Genomic DNA, 20,940 nt, shown 5'->3' on the forward strand with positions numbered 1-20,940 from the left:
GGGTGAAACATCCTAGTGTGGGTGTTCATTTGGTTTATTATGGAAAAGGAAATGGCAAAGGCTTTGGAAAGGCAAGAGGCATTAATTGGCATTTTATTTATAAAAATAAAGAAAATTAGGAGAAATTAAAGGTGAAAAGTCATAGGTTGCATGTGCGGAGGAAAATGAAGGAAACTAATGGAAAATGAAGAAAATAGAGGTCTCATTAATAATTTGAGGATTAGTCGGTACCTTTTGTCAGTTCAGTTTTGGAGCTTTCTCTCACACTCTTGGCCACTTAGAGTTTTCTTGGAGTACTCTAGCATTGGATCAACAAAGTAAAGGAAGGACCAAGAAGGCAAAGATGAAGCAAGGAAGAGCAGCTACAATGAGATTATTTGTAGGTATTGATTTGCATACATGATTTTCTTGCTAGATTTGGCATGTATGGTACATGCATTAGTGTATTTGGTTCTCTTGTAGTCATTGGCATGGGTTTTCCCAGGTATGACAATGTTCTTCAGCCTTGCCTTGCCATTTCTAGATAGCCATGGTGTGATGGGTTCTCTTTTATTTGGTTAAGCTAAATTGTCGGGTGGTTTTGAAACTGAGTGAGGTGGTCTCTGAAACAAAGAGCACAAGGCCTAGGAATCCCTAAACTGAACTGGGATTACGGTAAAGGAATATTTTGTGTACCTTTGTGGGCCTAAGAATCCTCAACCGGTGAATGGTGGGATATAAGGTAAATCCTAGAGGTGTGTGCCCTCGATTAGGCCTGAGAATCCTTGACCAGTGAATGGCGGGATATACAGTAAAGCCTAGAGGGTGGAGTCTTCATTAGGCCTAGGAATCCTCGACCGTTGTATGGCGGGATATACGGTAAAGCCTAGAGACTAGGAAACAAGAAAATTCCTCACGGTGTAGGTGGAGAAATCCAATGAAATCCATGTTTGTTTAGGGCCTAGTGATCTGGTGGGGATTGCGATAAATCTTAAGGAGACTTGGTTTGATTTGGTTTTGAGTCCCACATTCATGCTTGGAATATGGCACGAGGGTGATTGGTTGAAAGAAAAATTTGGTTCAGTCAATCTATAGTCGGGTGGTTCTTGGAAGTCCCAAGCCTAGTTGGATTTTGCATTCATTAATAAGAGCTCTTTCTATTTGGTATTTAATGTGTAAATGTACGTGCCTATATGTGGATTTTATGAATATTATATCCTTGTTATTTATGTTGGTTATATGTTTGTTATGAATACGTTTTATGACAGCCTTGATGTATGTCTCTCTGTGACAACGCTGGTGAAAAGTTACTAGAGGAAAAACAATAACCACGGTTGATGGGACACCACGTTGAGGCCATTATCTATGTACTTGGAATCTCACTCCAACAGTTTAATGCACAATCAATGCACATTGCACAAACATTTGCTAAAGCTTTAGTAGTACTAGTATCATCACATAACCTGAATTTTTCTATCAATCTCAACATAGCCGAATTATACCTTCATGGGACCAGCCATTTGTCGAAGTGAACACCATTTACAATGAACATAGTTAAGACCTTGCCAATGATTTATTCAAGCATTTGCATGAGTCTTCAACACACAAATCCATTCTTCCATGGTATTTGTGAGTTTTCTCATCCTATAGCTTACAAACGAATCCCCAAAAATTGGAAATGAATCAGTGTCTTGAAATTTGCTAATATAAATTCCAATGGAATTGGGAAGAAAGATTAACCAATGGAGAGTGGGGATGGGGAAACAACAACTAGCTCAAAAAGTGGAACAATTGCAAGTTGAATCCATCTAGCTCATAGATGATCTTACTGCAGCACAAATCACAATGCACAAAGTCATTCCCAAGAATAAATATTATAGGATTGGTAGAGGAAACGAAAACAATCACACACACTACTAAATAAATGTTTGAAAAAATTGTGGTGAAGACTATAGAGTTTCTTTATTCCATTGGTGCACAACCATGACAAAGTGGCCCAAGGAAAATCCATGAGTAGTGTTAGGGACTATTGGGGATAAGAAAGAACAACGAGGAAAGGGAGGATAATTTTGAAATTTTTCCAAAGTGTGGAGAAATCATGCAAAGGGTGGAGAAAACTATACATAACATGCCACAAATGTCTGACAGACTGCACAAATGTGTGATGAAGGTCAAGAAGACTATGCCTTAAATGAAATATTCCTCGATCATTAGCGTATCCTCCACCTATGCTGGTTGGTTAGATATGGACAGTGACGATGATTCATCCTGGTTTGGTCCAAAGAATGGTTGTATCTTAGCATGTATGATAGGATGATGCATTAAATTGAGCTAGCTAGGTGATCTTGCTAGGGATTCCCTGAAGTATGATGTTGAAGACAAAAGCTATAAAATGAGTTGTTTCCAACAAAAGTGGGTTCTGTTACCTGATTACTAGTTTTTTTTGGCTCTGTTTGATGTTATTTTTGTTCTACTGTTGGATAATAGTTTTTCTTTCTAGATTTCTTGATGATTGTACTATGGATCTGATAATTTGTTATTCTATTGTCAATATTTACTTTGTTTATTGTAATGGTGTTGGCTAGATAGTGTAATATGAACGATCATAATTTGAGTTCCCGCATTGGAGTATATGGGGCTTGTGTATAACTTGTGCTACTGATGCATAATATAAATATGAAATATCCATAGATTTTGTTACAATTCCATGGTTCTATCACTTATGTATTTTGTATCAATAGTGAGATCAATGAATGAGTTACAGAGTCTTAACAAGGTTTGCAACAACGTTTTGTGTGAATAATGTATAGTTGAATTATATTGTAAATAATTGTGTCACTATATAAATAAATGAACTCTGTTTCTTTTATTTTGCAACGGAGTTGGATTTTCACTCACACAATGAATTTTTTCAAATGTTTAATTTTCTGGTTAAACACTTATTATGTTCAAATGATACATGTTGTAGTTGCTAGGAAGGTTTCAATGTATGTTGTAGGGGTGTATGAATTCATTTATGTTTAATGAATATATCTATGACATATGGAAACTACATTAGTTTAGTGTGGGTTATTTTCATCCAGAGTGATCTTTATTTCCAATGTTTCCTTGCATAACCTTATGTTGACAAGGCGAAGTGAACTACTAACAGTGAGGGGGTCTACTAGGTCTAAATTCTCAATTAGACCTCACACCATTTGGGATAGGATCCCCATTTGGTATGTGGGACCGACTTACCACCATGTGTGTTTTCTCTTGGCTTTCAAATGCAGAGAAGCTATTGTGAGAGCAAGTGTGAAATGCCTAGAGAATGAGGACAGAATCAACCCAAAATTGAAAAATGTGTAAAACAATTTAGAAGAACATAACAACAAAACAATAAGAAAAGTATGCCTCAAGAGGAATCAATTAGCTAAGACCATCTGAAACATACTAATAAGAAAGTACTATAGGTTAACTACAAACTAGTTCACAGTTAGTTACTAGCATAGCATGGAATAAGAGAGCAGAGGTTCAAAGCAAACACATAATTCATATGTCACGAATTAGTTCATTAACATAAAACTAATATGAAAGCACACATGCAACATAATTGGAGCATTGGTTAGCCATTACAAGAAACAAAGGAATGTATGGGAATCTATGCCAAAATGAAGAACTTCTTATTGATAATTTTGCAAAGCCAATTACATGTGCCACAAACCAATCAATATACAATAGTGGAATGATGGTTTCTCCTATCATCTCCTAAACCAACCCTAGCCTTACCACCACTCAACCTAAAATTTTCCAAGAGCAAGAGTGCTCTAGCTAAGCGCAAACATATATCTAAATGCTAGCAAAGCTCAAGTTCCCAAAGCCCCTTCCACTTGAGGTATGAGGATATATTTCTAAAAATAGGTCAAGTGATCTTTCACCTTCCCCATGACTTTTCATATGCCCCATGAACTTTTAATCCTAATGAATTTTCCTATTCATAGTGGCTCACATGATTTTAGCATTTTTTATTTTTATAATTATGACATAAAATAACATTTTAAATATCAAAAAAGGAGCACAACGAACTTTTATGTTACATTAGATTTGAATTCCCGATTATTGTTGTAGCTAAGAAATCAAACTTCCATGTTAATTATCATTTTTCATTGATAAAATTATGGATCATCTGGAGCTTTCTCCTTTTCTTGTACCATATCAATGTGAACTAATCTTGCTTTCCCAAAAATTGTATTGTCCTTCAACCTGCTTTCATGACTTCTGCTTCCCGGCTAGTGTATTTCTTTGTGAAGCTTTGATAATCCCAATACCTTCTCAGGGGAGAGTTCAAGAGTCGGGTATATATACAAAATCAATCATTGAAAGACATCTCACGTCCTCCATATGACTGTGTCAAATTATTTTTTTCTTTTTGTTTTCCATCAAATTTCTTTCATTTGATTTGAGAGTTCAAGAGTCGGGTATATATGCAAAATATGCTTCTCTTCCATTTTCATCCAAAAGGAGCACCCACAAGGAGATGATTCTAACTCGCCCCCTCCAAGAGTTCAATGGAATTTTCAGGTAATGCCTAAAGCATTTCTAGAGAAAAATGACTGACATATTTATTCCTTTCAATTTATGAAACAAAACTTCACCCACGTTATTGTGAATATTTTCAAGACTTTCTAAACATTCAATAAACATGTAGGATGGACTCCAAACAAGGCATTATTCATATGAGAAAGTCCCCATACATTCAATAAACATCCAAGCTAGACTCCGAACAAAGCATTATTGATACAAGAGAGTCCCAAGACATTCAAGAAATATTTTAAGAGGCTATCTTAGACTCACTGAGTTTTGACTTTATGACCTTCTAGTGGAAAATAAAGAAAATTGTATTGAACTGGACTACAAAGGGCTCCCTAAAATGGCCCTGCAAAAATAAAATCTAGAAGGTTGAGTAATTGTGGAGGGATATTACTATGAAGAGGGCCATAATTATAGAATAAGAATTAGGGGTGAAGTGGACTGGGAAGGGAAAGTGACATTTAGGGGTTTCACCATGTTATAGGACGATAATGATCTATGGGGATGATCATAAGGGAAATTCAACGCTATTATTAACAAGATTCTCAAGAGATTTTCAAACATTCCATAAAAGGCTGGACCAAAATTGAGAAATATATTATTCACTTGAAAGTTGAGAAACTTGCTAGAAATTCCAGAAAGAGTCATGCCATAAAAAAATTGAGTCAGTTTCACAATAAGAACTAGTAAACTAGATGTGATGGACTGTGGATGACTTTGTGAAATCACCTAGGCTAGCAGATGACTTTGTGGAATCACCTAGGCTAGAGAAATAGTTAATTGGAAGGAATCGAGGGAGCTTGCTAACTTCTCTGTGTCCCTCTCCTTTACAAGAATTCTTTTAGTTTTGTCGACCAAATGAAACTTCCTTTAACCGCTCTTCAAATCCAGAAGGAGTGTAACTAACACTCTAATACCACTTGACGCAGCTAAAATTAGTTTCTTGCAAGCACCGTTACTCCCAATCCCTTTTAACTCATCTTCTTTGATATAACTCCTCTTCTATATATGTGCATCGATGCTTTAAACTCCCCTATCTCCAAACCTCACACTACAAGTATCGACTCTACACCTGAGTTCTTGCGCGTTCATCCCTCCATTAATCTTCTTTCCAAACCCCATGTTCATTTTTCATATGCCTCGTCTTAATAGTGCTTAAGTTCTTACCATGCACATTTCCATAGTTTGAACACACAATTAGTCAAAAATTTGAGGGTCGAACACAATGTACCCAAACAGGAAAGTAAAAAAAAAAAACGCAGCAACGTTAACTAGGCGATTCTATCTCACAGATCCCACGACAATTCAACCCATTCGGAGTTTTGAATGAAGTCAGGGATTCAACTTATTTATCACATGCCAACTCTATTAGGGATCAGTGCGGTGCAGTCTACTCGGGCTAGGTCCACACCTTGTTCAAGGATCTGGTTGTTCTTCAACTGACTTACCTCGTTTAAAGCCCAAAGGCCCAAATGTTTCAAAATTCTTACACCAAATTCCAGGGCATGCTCCGCCTTTCAACTTTCCTTTCATGGGGTTTCCGCTCTCTGCTCGCAGTTCCAACTCATATTTGGGACAGGTTTTTTATTTCTTTGTTTAAACCATGCATAGAATGCACCAAGACCTAGCTCAATCCTGGACGACGACCTGGATATTTCTCCTTTACACCAATTCTATTTTGTTGCAGTCTCCTTTGGTCTGCGACTTCACTGTGATACTCTCGGCCTTACTTTGAATGCATCAATACACTCGGCCTTCTCCTAAAGGAACGAAACATGTGATTCTTCCTTGTTGGCATACTCGGGGATCTCAACAGTTCCTTACACTAGTCTTCCAGTTCTGAATCTGAGTTGATTCACATGTTCCTCTGGTTCTCTATACTCACGAGTAATAGACATCCTCCTAATACTCAGTGTTTTTGCTCACACCACAGAGAATTTAGTCTCGTACACATACATAAGATAAACATACAGGAAACTTCCATTCGCATTAAAATGTCAGAACGACTACATATTTATAGAGGGAATGGCCTGTACTAATTACTGCAATAGACTCTCCCCTACAAATGTGTTAAGTTATGGTATGTTCTATGCTTATAACAGTTTACTTCTTTTTCTTATTATATTCCACAGATTAGCAATCACATGTACAGAAAGTAAAGTGCAGATAGAACATTAAACGATCGACAGAAAACAAGCCAAGACAAGAGACACAAGATGTGGCGGCTAGCCAGGGACAAACTCCACAATGTGTGGGGAAACCCTTTGATCAAATCTTCTTTTATCTTCAATAATTCAGCAGAGAGAAATAGTACAATAAATCTGATTTATATCAGCAGTAGAAATCCCTAGATCAGCAGCATCAACATTAGCGGCTTCATCATCAAACTAGGGCAAACGATATCTCACAAACCGACCGTCGGATCGGCTTGATTCCACCACCAAAAGTTGCGGCTTCCCGAAGAGGTTCAGATGAACCTATAGCGCATTTCAGATGAGGAGATCTTCTAGTCCACGCAGCTCAAACTTCACTTCTGCAGTTGCAGCTTTAGTTTCAATAGCTTCCTTCAACCTAGGGCAGTCGATATCTTGCAAAACGTCCGTCGGATTGACTTGATTCCACCACCAAAAGTTGCAGCTTTCAGAGGAGGTTCAGATGAACCTACGGCGCAGTTTAGATGAGAAGATATTCTAGTCCACGCAGGTCAAACTTCACTTTTGCAGTTGCAGCTTCAGTTTTAGCAGCTTCCTTCAAACTAGGGCAGTCGATATCTTGCAAACCGTCCATCGGATTGACTTGATTCCACCACCAAAAGTTGCGGTTTTCAAAGGAGGTTTAGATGAACCTACAACGCAATTCAGATGAGGAGATATTCCAGTCCACACAGGTCAAACTTTACTTCTCAGAAGAGACTCTTTTTTGCGCAGTAGAGAGAGAGAGATGTGATGAGATGAGTGAGTTCAAATGAAGAAAAGTCCTCTTGTATTTATACACAACTGATGATATTTGAATAGATGCGACTGTTGGGATTCTGAGCCTACATGAGTTGTAGATCGGCTTGATAATAATTCCATAATCAAAATAAATTCATATCTCCATGAATACTTATTGGAATCGGATGATCTTTAGATCAATCCTACACCTCTCGATGAAAGGAATCTAATGGACATATTATTAGCCATGAATAAGATGACCCACATGAAGTTTGGCCCTAGTTGCCAATTTTAACACTCCCTCTCAACTAGGGAGAGCTTCATCTGCAATCTGTCTGTCGGTCGCTACTATTCATCCATCAAATGCACTGCCCTGTGCAGCCTGACCCTTGCCCTGCTCTGCTCTATTCTACCTGTTCTGCTTTGTCTTGTTCTGCCCTGTACTAATCTGTACAGCTTTGCTTTGTTATGCTCTGCTTTGCTTTTGTCCGAATTATGAAGAAGAAGAAATGATCGAGGATGTATCATACTGACTCAAAGTCAGTCTCAGAGTATGTACCACTGGTCCCAAACCAGTGTCAACCAACCCGAAGTCAGCGTCATAGTGAGTACAACTCCTACCACTGGTCCCAGACCAGTAACATCCTCCACTGACTCAAAGTCAGTCTCAGAGTGCGTACCACTGGTCCCAGACCAGTAACAACCAACCCGAAGTCAGTGTCATAGAATGTACCACTCCTACCACTGGTCCCAGATCAATGGAAGTCATCCTAGCGTAGGGAGTATGGTAGATACAGCGATGCGTCCATCAGTACTACTATGGTCCCTAACTTCATTTCGCTGCTCATTGATCAGATGAGAGGTTCTTCCCATGAGTCCCAGACTACATGGGTAGGATGCCTCGACGGGAGAACTAATCAATTCTGTCCTCACAGGAGAACACATCAATCTTGCTACAATCACCATGGAGAACACATCAATCCAAGCCTCACAGGAGAACACATCAATCCTGCTACAATCGCCATGGAGAACACATCAATCCAGGTCTCACAGGAGAACACATCAATCATGCTACAATCGCCATGGAGAACACATCAATCCAGGCCTCACAGGAGAACACATCAATCCTGCTACAATCGCCATGGAGAACACATCAATCCAGGCCTCATAGGAGAACACATCAATCCTGCTACAATCGCCATGGAGAACACATCAATCCAGGTCTCACAGGAGAACACATCAATCATGCTACAATCGCCATGGAGAACACATCAATCCAGGCCTCACAGGAGAACACATCAATCCTGCTACAATCGCCATGGAGAACACATCAATCCAGGCCTCACAAGAGAACTAATCATCCTGCTACACAGGAGAACGAATCATCCTGTTCCACAAGAGAGCGAATCATCTTGTCCCAAAAGAGAGCAAATCATCTTGTTCCAGTGTGCACCACCAGGGGAGGGTGAGTCACCCTGTGGTCGAATGTTGCTCCAGTAAGAACCGCAAGCCCTCAGAGCTCCCAGAGCTCAATGTATGCAACATGCAGGACCCTTGTACAAGGGTTTCTTGACGACTCCAAGTCGTTTGGGAAAATCACAGATTAGATCTTTCCTCGGGGCTTTGACAAGGTGTATCAACCTGTACATCATCTTAATGCGATGGAGCCTCCTTGCTCATCGACTTACCGTATCCCAGATGATGTCTATCTGCTGGAGCAATCGACGAATATGGGATTCCTCAATAATCGAATCCCACCTCTGGTTGTTACAAAGAATCACAGTGGTATGTGTTCAAACAACTCACTGAAGAGCTTTCACAACCAGACTGCCTCACAGGAGGCCATGCTAGCAACAATATACTCTGCTTCGGCGGTGCTCAAAGCCACCGACTTTTGCTTCCTGCTCATCCAGGATATCGAAGCAGATCCCAAGGTGAAACAGCACCCGGAAGTGCTCTTACAGTCCACCACACTGCCTGCCCAATCAGCATCAGTATATCCAAGTAGTTTCACATCTTTGGAAGTGTATCTTAATACATGAGAGAGTGTGCCCTGAAGACATCTCAGAAGATTCTTGGCACCAATATAGCGAGGCTCAACCAAATATGAGCTCACAATGCTAACTGCAAAACATATGTTTGGACGGAGGTTCACCAAGAACATCAATGCGAATGAGTTTATGAAACTCAGAGGCATAGTGCATCAGACACTTCAAGTCCTAAGACATAGTGCATCAGTCCTAGGTCCTTCATTTCAAATTCAAAAGCCAAATCCCTCTTACATTTGAGAGTGAGAGGGTCTGCACCTGTTAGAAAGAGGTCATCCACATACAACACCAGTATGAGAGGCTTGTCATCTTCAACCTTAAGGTAAAGGTTAGGATCGGCTTCACTCCTAGTGAATCCCAGCTTCATCAAGTAGCTATCGATCCTCTCATACCATGCTCAGGGTGCTTACTTCAACCCATAGAGAGCCTTCTTCAACCTACATACATGAGATTTTCAATCATAAATCTCAAATCCTTTAGGTTGCTCCACATAGACCTCTTCTTTGATCGAACTGTGCAAGAACGTGGTCTTGAAATCCATCTGATGTAGGTTCCATCCTTGTGAAGCCACAAGGGTTGTGATCAAGCGGATGGTCGTATATCTGGCAACAGGTGCAAATATCACATCATATTCTATACCTTCCTTCTGGGAGAAGCCACGAGCAAAAAAACGAGCCTTATACTTTTCCGTACTTCCATCTGCTGCATGCTTTATCTTGTAAAGTCATTTAGAAGTGACAAATTTCTCGTCCGGGGGTCTGAGAACTACTTCCCAGACATCATTCTTCATAATAAACTCATGTTCTTCAGTCATAGCATCCTTCCATATTTGATGCTTGACGGCATCTGAGAATGATGAAGGCTCATTTTGTATGATCGTGCTCATGATGGTCAGGTATCCCTGATACCTGTTAGGTTTCTTACTTTCACAGAAGGTTCCTCGGGGTGCAGCATGTCCTTCAACATCATCAAGTATCCCCCTAAGCCATGAAGGCCTCTTCCTAGAAGAGGAAGGCTCAGGTGGATAAATAGGATCCATGGGTTCCTCCACATCAAGCATTGTTACATCATCTACCCATAGAGACAGCTTCCACAATTGTACAATTCTTCCTTTCTGCCACACCATTCTGCCTAGGAGTATGTGGTGTAGTAGTCTCCCTCTTAATGCCAGCCTCAGGTATGGCTGAGTGAACCAACTGTAATATATCAAAGGTCTTGCTTTGGCTTGAGGGGAATGGTCCCCTTTTGAGCTTTCCTTTAGCACATACACCTTCTTTCTCTACTTGGAATTCGGGCATCCTTGTCACCATTTGTCTTACATCGGGTAGAGCTTTATAATGAAGGTTGGAAAACCTTCGATGCCAAAGTTTGGACTGAAGAGATGTGTCATAAGACATGACACCTAGCAGACTTCCATTGACCTGATATAATGAATCAACATGAAACCCAAAAGTAAAGGCATCTTTAACATTATTTTTCCATATACGTACCTTGCCATCGCTGAAGGTTACCTTGTAGCCTTTGTCTTCCATTTCCGAGATGGACACCAGGTTCTTTTTGAGGTCAAAAGCATTTAATACATCCTGGAATTTCTAGCCTTCTTGAATGGTTGTCCTCTTCCTTGATTCCTAGCTCTCCTCTTACCTTTGCTATTGAATTTGTCATTCCTTTGATTGCCATCAGAGGGATTTTGATCATTGTCCGGGTGTGAGTCCTTTCTATCAGGGCACTCCCTTGCATAGTGACCTGCTTTATCGCAGATGTAACATCGTCCTTTTCTTCCACCCTTAGGTCCAGCCTTTCCTTTTGATTTAGTCCCAGAATTATTTCTTTTCTTAGCATGAGAAGAAAAAGCAACAAGAGGACCTTTAGGCATGGGCATTTCTTGCTCTTCTACCCTTGTTTCTTCTTGAATGCATCTAGCCATTAATTCCTCAAAACCAGGAATTACATGATTGTTCAGAAGAGTAGTCATGAACACGTACCATTCGAATGGTAATCCTCCAAGAGTCGTGAGTGCCATTTCCCTATCAGTAATAGTCTCCCCAATAGATAGGAGATCGTTCTTGATCTCGGTGATTCTTAAGAAGTATGCTTGCATACTCTCATCTTTACCCTTCTTGATTTCCCTCAATTTATTTCTAAGAAACAAAACTTGATTTGCATCATAACTTTAAATATACTCACCAGTCTATTGTAGATTTCCTTGGAGGTGTCCAGTTTAAAGATGTAGGCCACCAAGTGCTTGTCGATAGAGTCCTGGATGATCTTCTTTGTTTTGACTTCTCCATTTTTCCATTTGTTCCAGGTAGCAGCGAAAGCATTTAATGGAGGCTCAACAATATTGCCTCTCACATGGTCCAACACTCCTTGATCCTCAAGGGTTAGATCGATAGACATCTTCCATCCATGATAGTCAGCTTTCTCACGGAGCTTGTCCTCAGTAGGAAAGAGTGATGAGGACCCCATAGTTCTTTTAGGATAGCCTTGCCAATCTTCTCTTCGGTGATTGCTCTGGCTCTTGCTCGGGCTTTGTCTTCACCTCAGCTCTGATACCATGTTAAGTTATGGTATGTTCTATGCTTATAACAGTTTACTTCTTTTTCTTATTATATTCCACAGATTAGCAATCACATGTACATAAAGTAAAGTGCAGATAGAACATTAAACGATCGACAGAAAACTATCCAAGACAAGAGACACAAGATGTGGCAGCTAGCCAAGGACAAACCCCACAATGTGTGGGGAAACCCTTTGATCAAATTTTCTTTTATCTTCAATAATTCAGCAGAGAGAAATAGTACAATAAATCTTATTTATATCAGCAGTAGCAAACCCTAGATCAACAACATCAGCATTAGCGGCTTCATCATCAAACTAGGGCAGACGATATCTCACAAACCAACCGTCGGATCAACTTGGTTCCACCACCAAAAGTTGCAGCTTCCAGAGGAGGTTCAGATGAACCTACAGCGCAGTTCATATGAGAAGATCTTCTAGTCCACGTAGGTCGAACATCACTTCTGCAGTTGTAGCTTCAGTTTCAGCAGCTTCCTTCAAACTAGGGTAGTCGATATCTTGCAAACTATCCGTCGGATTGACTTGATTCCACCACCAAAAGTTGCGGCTTTCAAAGGAGGTTCAGATGAACCTACAGCGCAGTTCATATGAGGAGATCTTCTAGTCCACGAAGTCAAACTTCACTTCCACAATTGCAGCTTCAGTTTCAGCAACTTCCTTCAAACTAGGGTAGTTGATATCTTGCAAACCGTCCGTCGGATTGACTTGATTCCACCACCAAAAGTTGCGGCTTTCAGAGGAGGTTTAGATGAACCTATAGCACAGTTCAGATGAGGAGATCTTCTAGTCCACGTAGGTCAAAATTTACTTCTGCAATTGCAGCTTCAGTTTTAGCAGCTTCCGGCTTCACATGTGTGAGGGAGAGACCCTTTTCTGCGCAGTAGAGAGAGAGAGAGATGTGATGAGATAAGTGAGTGAAAATGAGGAAAATTTCTCTTGTATTTATACACAACTGATGATGTTTGAATTGATGCGACTATTGGGCTTCTGAGCCTACATGAGTTGTAGGTCGCTTGATAATAATTCCATAATCAAAATAAATTCATATCTCCATGAATACTTATCGGAATTGGATGATCTTTAGATCAATCCTACACCTCTCGATGAGAGGAATCTAATGGACATATTATTAGCCATGAATGAGATGACCCACATGAAGTTTGACCCTAGTATCCAATTTTAACAAAATGCCTCTAATTTGCACACAGATCACCACTGACTACTCTAGCTCTACATGCATATATAATTTCCGACAAGCTTTCCTACACCGTGGGAAATATCGTAACCGAATAAATAAAAATTGGACATATGTCCAAAACTATCGAACACTTCATCTAGACACATGTTGCATCTACAAAACACTCATTTGGTCATAAGACTAGTTTATCAAAACAAACTAACAATTCGGCAGTTCCTAATTTTTCTAGACGCGAGACAGAAGTAATTATATCAGAATTCACTAATTCTAATTTACACAAATTACAATGGGAGGGAAATATATTTTCATGACCCCTTTGGGTTTGCATAAAAGTTTTTTTTACTAAGAGTTGATGTTCCTACATTAGAAATTAGTAAATTCTCATAATTTCATGTAACATAAGCTTGTGAACCAACAAAATTGTATGAAGTGTTTGCAAATTCATAAAATTCAAAAGCAACATTTACACAAATTACAATGGGAGGGAAATATATTTCTCTTTGAAGAATTTTTATGCCCCCTTTGGTTTGCATAAAGTTGTTTGACTAGGAGTTGATGCTCCTACATTAGAAACTAGTAAATTCTTATAATTTAATGGAACATAAGCTTGTGAATTAACAAAATTGTATGAAGTGTTCTGAAAATTCATAAAATTCAAAAGCGACAAAGCATAGAAATGCCCCAAAAAGAAATAAGCAAGGTTAGAGGGGAGAAGATGGGAGCTTAAACATTATATGGAACATAATCTTGACCAAAGAGTGGGCCCATTAACAAAAACCAACCCAAAAACAAGAGAAGGAAAGGATTTGCCAGTAGTCTTTAGTGATGGTCATACTTGATTGCATATCACTTTAATGTAATACACCAAGTATTGGTAGGACTTTTTGCATCAAGAGGACCCAAATAATTAAATTAACTAAAGAGGGTAGTAAAAGAGACATAGAGGACAGGGGAAAACAATTACACAAGGCTAAAGCACCTCAAGACAAAAAATCCCAGAGTGGAATAACACAAAAGGTTAATTTTTCAATCAAGTCTGGCTAAAGCAGCTGTAACGAATGTTATCCTCCAGTCCTCAAGCTCAATTCTACACCATGTTTAATTCCTGCAAGTGACATGTTGGGCTCTTAACGAGTATATTGTTCTAATGATCTTAAGCCCTGTGTTGACGAAGCCTTGGGCATTTGTAGAATTTGATTTACCCAATCCCCCCCTCCCTAGTGTTTACGTTGAGCTCTTAATGAGTTTATTGTTGTAATGGTCTTAATCCTTATGTTGACAAAGCCTTGAGCATTTGTAGAGTTTGATTCACCATATACACCATCCTTGAAATGAGGGGAAGTGCCTAGTGAATTTCCATAAGAGGTGTATTTTAAGAAGATAAAATACAAAAAAGGTTAGTTTTCTCATGCTACACTAATTCACATTTAAAGAAAATTTAAAATTAGCATTTACAATAAAGCATTTAAGCTTAATTAAAAAAAAAAAATCAACTCCTTAGCTAACATCTCTACCCAAGCATATTTTGAGTTTTGATCTTCAATATTGATCATCACTCCCCACCTTGTTGTTGATGTTTTCATATTGAAAGACCACGAGGACCATGTAGAAATTTGTTACTACTTACACATCTCTTTAACCAACTTCCAATGCATAAGTGCCTCCCAAATCTCCCTACTTCGTTGTTAGTCCCACTTTATGCCTTTGGTCCATGATAGCCCAACTAAACACACCATTGCTAAGTTATTCATTATATCTATTTTCTTTCCTAGCTTGCACTTAAATTTAACATTACTATAAGCCTCCACAATAAAAAAATACTTTTTCTTTATATCTCTATGGGATTTGAACATGGGTCTCCATAATGAAAACAAGGCTTTAGCTAATTAGCCTCACCTATGTAAAGTATAATTATAATTTCTTCTATAATGTATGGTTATTTGTGGTCATGACATTTACAATATCTAATCTAACTCTATAGTATATGGCTATTTGCCATCATGGCAAATTTTACAAAATTGTCTAAAATTACTGAACAAAAAGCATTATAATTCTTATTTTATAAGTCAATAGTATTTTAGCAACTATGATGTTAAACTAGACTATATATGTGTATGTAGAATTTATTAGCAACTATGATGTTAAACTAGACTATACAGGTGTATGTAGAATTTAATGATGGATATATGTATTTATAAAAATGAATCAACTTATAAGGAAGTTAGTTTTATATGTCAAGATTGGTGTACTAATTCACAATTTTACTTCTTAAGTTATAATTTTGTGAGTATAGTTGGTCTGAGAGTGGTAATATCCCGTGTACAAAGGTTTGCTTCCTCAAATACTTGTTGGCCCCTCAAAGGTCATGTGATTTTACAAGTAAGCCAAATATGATTTTGGACAAAGGTCGAATGACTTCTAGTGTAAATGTTGATTAGGTGAAACTAATAGTTAATATACATATATATTTCCTACAAAGAAAAAAATCAAGAGCTACCATTGGTAACTTCAAGTTATATTAACTATACAATATGCAAGCGTTGTTAGCATCTTGTGACATATAAAATGGCTAGTAATTGACCTGGATTCATAAGCATGATCAAACTAAATACTAGCTCAACAATAACTCAAAACCTAAACCACATATCAATAAATTATCTATTTTTCTAGATAAAAATATAATGTTTAAATTTATAGTGATTTTTCTTTTTTCTTTTTAACCATAATAAATCAGTAATTCTTTGAAGTAATCTAGACAAGACATAGGATCACACAAATTTATAATTTAAAATACCTCATTATATATATAAACCAAATACCCTTTATATGTTTAATTTAATTCATTTTTAAATTATTTAATCACTTGAAGTTATTAAAGTAACTATAGTTCATCTCAAACTAGCCGGTACAAAATGAAACGTGAAACCCAGAGGATCTACCAAAACTGTTTAATCCGCTAGGCTGACGCCATTAATCACTATACTTGTTGAAACATAACAATCTAACGAGGTATTGGTTCCGTGCTGTTTTTCCTTTTCAATACTCTCACCGTAAGTTATTAAAATGAATTTGGAGCCTCAAGTTAATTTTGAGAGAGGAAAACCCTAAAAATTAGAAATGCAGAATTGACAAACTTTCCGTATCTGTGCTCTAAGTTGGAGCGTCATATTAATTTTGGCAGAGAAGAAACTTCAAAAAAATATAATGGCAGACTCTATCCGTACCTGTGCTGGGCTCTTCGATTATGTACGGGCAATTTAAGGTTGCACTAGAACGACTGAATCTCTACGCCCACATCAAATAGATATTGAATGTACAGTTAAACTAATAGATATTGAATGTACAGTTAAACTATGTTTTCTGCTCTTTATTTCTTTAATTTTCACCTTAACCACAAACTCACCAAACAGCACACCGGACAGATAAAAGAACAAGAGAAAGGAATGAAGATTGCTCGAACTCTCTTAAAAGAGCAGAGGATGGTGAACATATTGGGCTGAAATTGCCTTTTTAGAAATAAAAGAGCAGAAAATTGTGAACGTATTGAGCTGAAACTGCCTACCGATTTAACGTGATACAACATGGGCAGCAGTGGTTGCATTAGGAGGAATCCAAATAATTAAATTAACAAGTATTAGTAGTATTATTTAACTGTAATTAAAATAACTAGTATTAATAGTACTAATTAGTTAACAAGTATGGGCAGCAGTTGTTGCATCAAAAGGAACCTAGGAACCTAAATAATTAAATTAATTAAAGAGGGCCCTAAAAGAACCAATTTAAAGAGGGTGGTAAAGAACCAATTAAAGATGGGGAACTTAAAATAAAATTTTGTTAAAGTTATTTATTTAGGGTTATTTTAAATTTTTTAATTTTAATTTTCATGTTCATTTTTAGTTTTTACAAGTGATATGTTGAGCTTTTAATAAATGTATTGTTGTAATGGTTTTAACCATTATGTTAACAAAGTTTTGAGTACTTGTAGAATCTGATTTTAAAGAGACATAAAACACAAAAGTTAATTTTCTCATTTTATATTAATTTGCATTTAATGCATATTTAAGAATAGCATTTAGAATGAAGTATTTAAGCTTAATTATGACAAATTTTCAATTCCTCCAGCTAACCTATCTACCCAGATATGTTTTGAGTACCTAGTAAATACTCATAGTCTTACTCATTTCGCTAATCAAACTTCAAACTTCCAATACAAAAGGGCCTCATAAATCTCCTACTTGATTTGTTAGTCCCACCCCATGCAGTTGGTCCATGATAGCCCAACTAAACACACCATTGTTGAGTTATTCATTATACTTATTTTCTTTCCTAACTTGACACTTAAATTTAACATTACTATAAGCTTCCACAATACAAATTACATTTTTTCATGGGATTTGAACATGGGTTTCAACAATGTCAACAAGGCTTTAGCTAGTTAATCTCACCTATATTAAGCATAGATGGAATATCATATATAGTCTATGGTTATTTGTGGTCATGCCATTTATAAATATATTATCTAACTCTATAATCTATGGCTATTGTCATCATGGCATTTACAAAATTGGCTAAAATTACTAAACTATATATATGTTTAGTTCTATATATATGTTTAAATAGAATTTTTTCACAAATATATCTATTTATAAAAAAATGAATCAACTTAATAAGAAAGTTAATTTTGGTTAAGTTTCATTGATGTACTAAGTTACAATTTTATTTGTTAAGTTTAAGTTATGATTAGTCTCAATGAAAGCCTGTATGGTTGGTCAAGTGGGGCTAGTAATATCTAGGGTACAAAGGTTTGATCCCTGAAGTAGGTATTGGTCTCTTTAAAGGCTGTGTGATTTTAGAAGCGAGCTAAAATAGTTGTGGCCAAAGATTAAATGACTTTTGACCCCTCTAAAGGTCATGTGATTTTATAAGCTAACCAAATATAACTGTGACCAAAGATAAATTGAGTAGTTAATATACATATATATTTTCAAAAAATTAAAAATCAAGAGCTAGCATTAATAACCTCATGTTCTATTAACTATACAATATGCAACTTTTGTTAGTATCTTGTGACATAAAAAATGACTCAGAACTAACCTAGATTTATAGGCATGATCTCTCTAAATGCTAGTTCAACAATAACTCTCAACCTAAATCACACATCAATATATTATCTACATTTCTATATATAAATTCTAATGTTTGAATTTATAGTGTATTTTTCTCAGAAGGGAAACTTCATTGAGAAACCAAAAGATGATTCCTAACACTTGATGATACTATAGTAATCAACATAGACTAATACACCTCACCCAAAAGATTTAGACCGAGCACCTAGAATTAGCCAAATGTCTAACATCAATAACCAAATTTAATCCTTAAAAATGTTTTTAATAGTAATTTTACTATAATATATATATATATTTATTAATTTTACTATAATCTAAAAATATATATATAATATATAAAATAAATATAATTATTATTAATTTTAAAAATAACTTATTTAAATTAAAAATAAAATTTGTGTGGAAATAATTAAATATTCCATAATAATTTATTAACCTTTTATTATTATTAATGATAACAACAATTGTAACTCTAACTCATGTTTCACAATTTATTTTTTTAATTAATATTTATAACTATAAAGCAGGAGACTTCTTTCATTTGTAAATACCAAAATATCCTATATGTTTAATTTAATTCATTTTTAAATTATTTAACCGCTTAAAAGTCAGTAAAGAAAGTTCATCTCAAACTTTATGAGTATAAAACGAAACGTGAATTTAGAACCCAGAGGATCTACCATAACCATACAAACAATTTAACAAGGACGGACGGCTGGCACCATTATTACGGGTCAGCTCTAATCTCTAAGTTTGCTGTAAACATAACAATCTATGGGTTCCCTTCCAACACTCTAAATGTAATGTAAATTATTAAGATGAAGTTGAGCGTTTACATTAATTTTGACAGAGAAATGGCAGAATTGACAGACTCTGTCCGTACCTGTGCCGGACGCGAGCGTTGAGATTGATTATGTACCGGTGCACCAACTAGAACAACTCTCCACGCAGACAGGCCGACTAGACGTCCACATCAAATAAATGTTGAATGTACGGAACCCACCAAATAGCAGAAGGTAATAAAGACTGCGAGAGAAAGTGAGCTCAGAGATTGCGCGGAAAATGCGTCGCAGAGATAAAAAAATTATGGTCGAAACTGGATAAAATGTATTAGAAAACAAACCAGTGGGCGAAGACAGTCAAAATTGATGTGAGTGTATAAACCCCTAAAAAATTGACGGTGCCAAAAATTGAGATTGATTATGTACCTGTGACAGTCAAAATTGATGTGAGTGTATAAACCCCTAAAAAATTGACGGTGCCAAAAATTGAGATTGATTATGTACCTGTGCACCAACTAGATCAACGGTTTCGCAAACCCACCAAATAGCACCTCAGACAGATAAAAGAGCAGAAGGTAATAAAGACTGCGAGAGAAAGTGAGCTCAGAGATTGCGCCGAAGATGCGTTGCAGAGATAGAAATTATACAGTCAAAATTGATTTGAGTGTATAAACCCCTAAAAATTTGACGGAGCCAAAACCTGGATAAGCAGGCGACCTACCCGAAGCAGTGCGTGAGTTCAGAATTCTGTGAATGGCTCTCTCCATTGAAATGCCAATAAACTTTCTCCTGGACACAAAATACCCTGTAATTTACCTGAGACGGAAATAATAAAATCTGTTAAGCTCTCCCAAAATTGAGATTGATTACGTACCTGTGCCGACTAGACTAGACGTCCACATCAAATAAATATTGAATCTACGGTTTCGCAAACCCACCAAATAGCACCTCAGACAGATAAAAGAGCAGAAGGTAATAAAGACTGCGAGAGAAAGTGAGCTCAGAGATTACGCCGAAGATGCGTTGCAGAGATAGAAATTATACAGTCAAAATTGATTTGAGTGTATAAACCCCTAAAAAATTGACGGAGCCAAAACCTGGATAAGCAGGCGACCTACCCGAAGCAGTGCGTGAGTTCAGAATTCTGTGAATGGCTCTCTCCATTGAAATGCCAATAAACTTTCTCCTGGACACAAAATACCCTGTAATTTACCTGAGACGGAAATAATAAAATCTGTTAATCTCTCCCAAAATCAGGACAACGGAAAAACCCTCAGCGCTGTTTGTAAAACTATTTAACAGGTAACTTGTTACTATGTAAATATCTATCTAATAATAAAAAATACATAAGCCAGAAATAAACATACCACCTTCTACATTCACTGACCATTCTTCCAAAAAAGAATCCTGAGTTTCATTTCCATCCGTTCATCTTCTTCTTTAAATACAGCAACAAAATAAAATCGGCCGAGAAACAATGCAGATGCACACAAAAACATAAATCAAGAATAGCAGATCAACCACAAACACATAAAATCAAGAACAACAGATCAACTGCAAATAGGAGAAAAACACGAAAATGCATGGCCATGCGGTGGACTAAACAAAGAATGACAAAAGGAAGCCAATATATTGCAGAATAAAGAAGAAGATGAGAAGAAACTGCTACCAATAACAATGTCTGCACTCCAAAAATGTTTTATACCACTACTTTCAAACGGTAAC

General features: G+C 37.1%; 1 long non-coding RNA gene across 1 annotated transcript in view; it reads right to left on the minus strand.

Moving 5' to 3' along the window:
- The window catches only part of LOC149194205 (uncharacterized), a 198,490-nt gene extending 178,032 nt beyond the window's left edge, over positions 1-20,458 (minus strand). Inside the window, exons 1-4 of the long non-coding RNA XR_016255038.1 lie at positions 20,334-20,458; positions 19,937-20,031; positions 19,720-19,800; positions 19,317-19,459 (exon numbers count right to left, since the gene is read on the minus strand). This is a non-coding gene — a long non-coding RNA (uncharacterized LOC149194205). The remainder of the gene's footprint in view (positions 1-19,316; positions 19,460-19,719; positions 19,801-19,936; positions 20,032-20,333) is intronic.
- Positions 20,459-20,940: the final 482 nt, after the last annotated feature.

This window comes from Pinus tabuliformis, chromosome 2_2 (assembly GCF_031772625.1).
Source record: "Pinus tabuliformis cultivar Carrire ecotype Pingquan chromosome 2_2, CPIR1, whole genome shotgun sequence".
Classification (NCBI taxonomy): Eukaryota; Viridiplantae; Streptophyta; class Pinopsida; order Pinales; family Pinaceae; genus Pinus; species Pinus tabuliformis.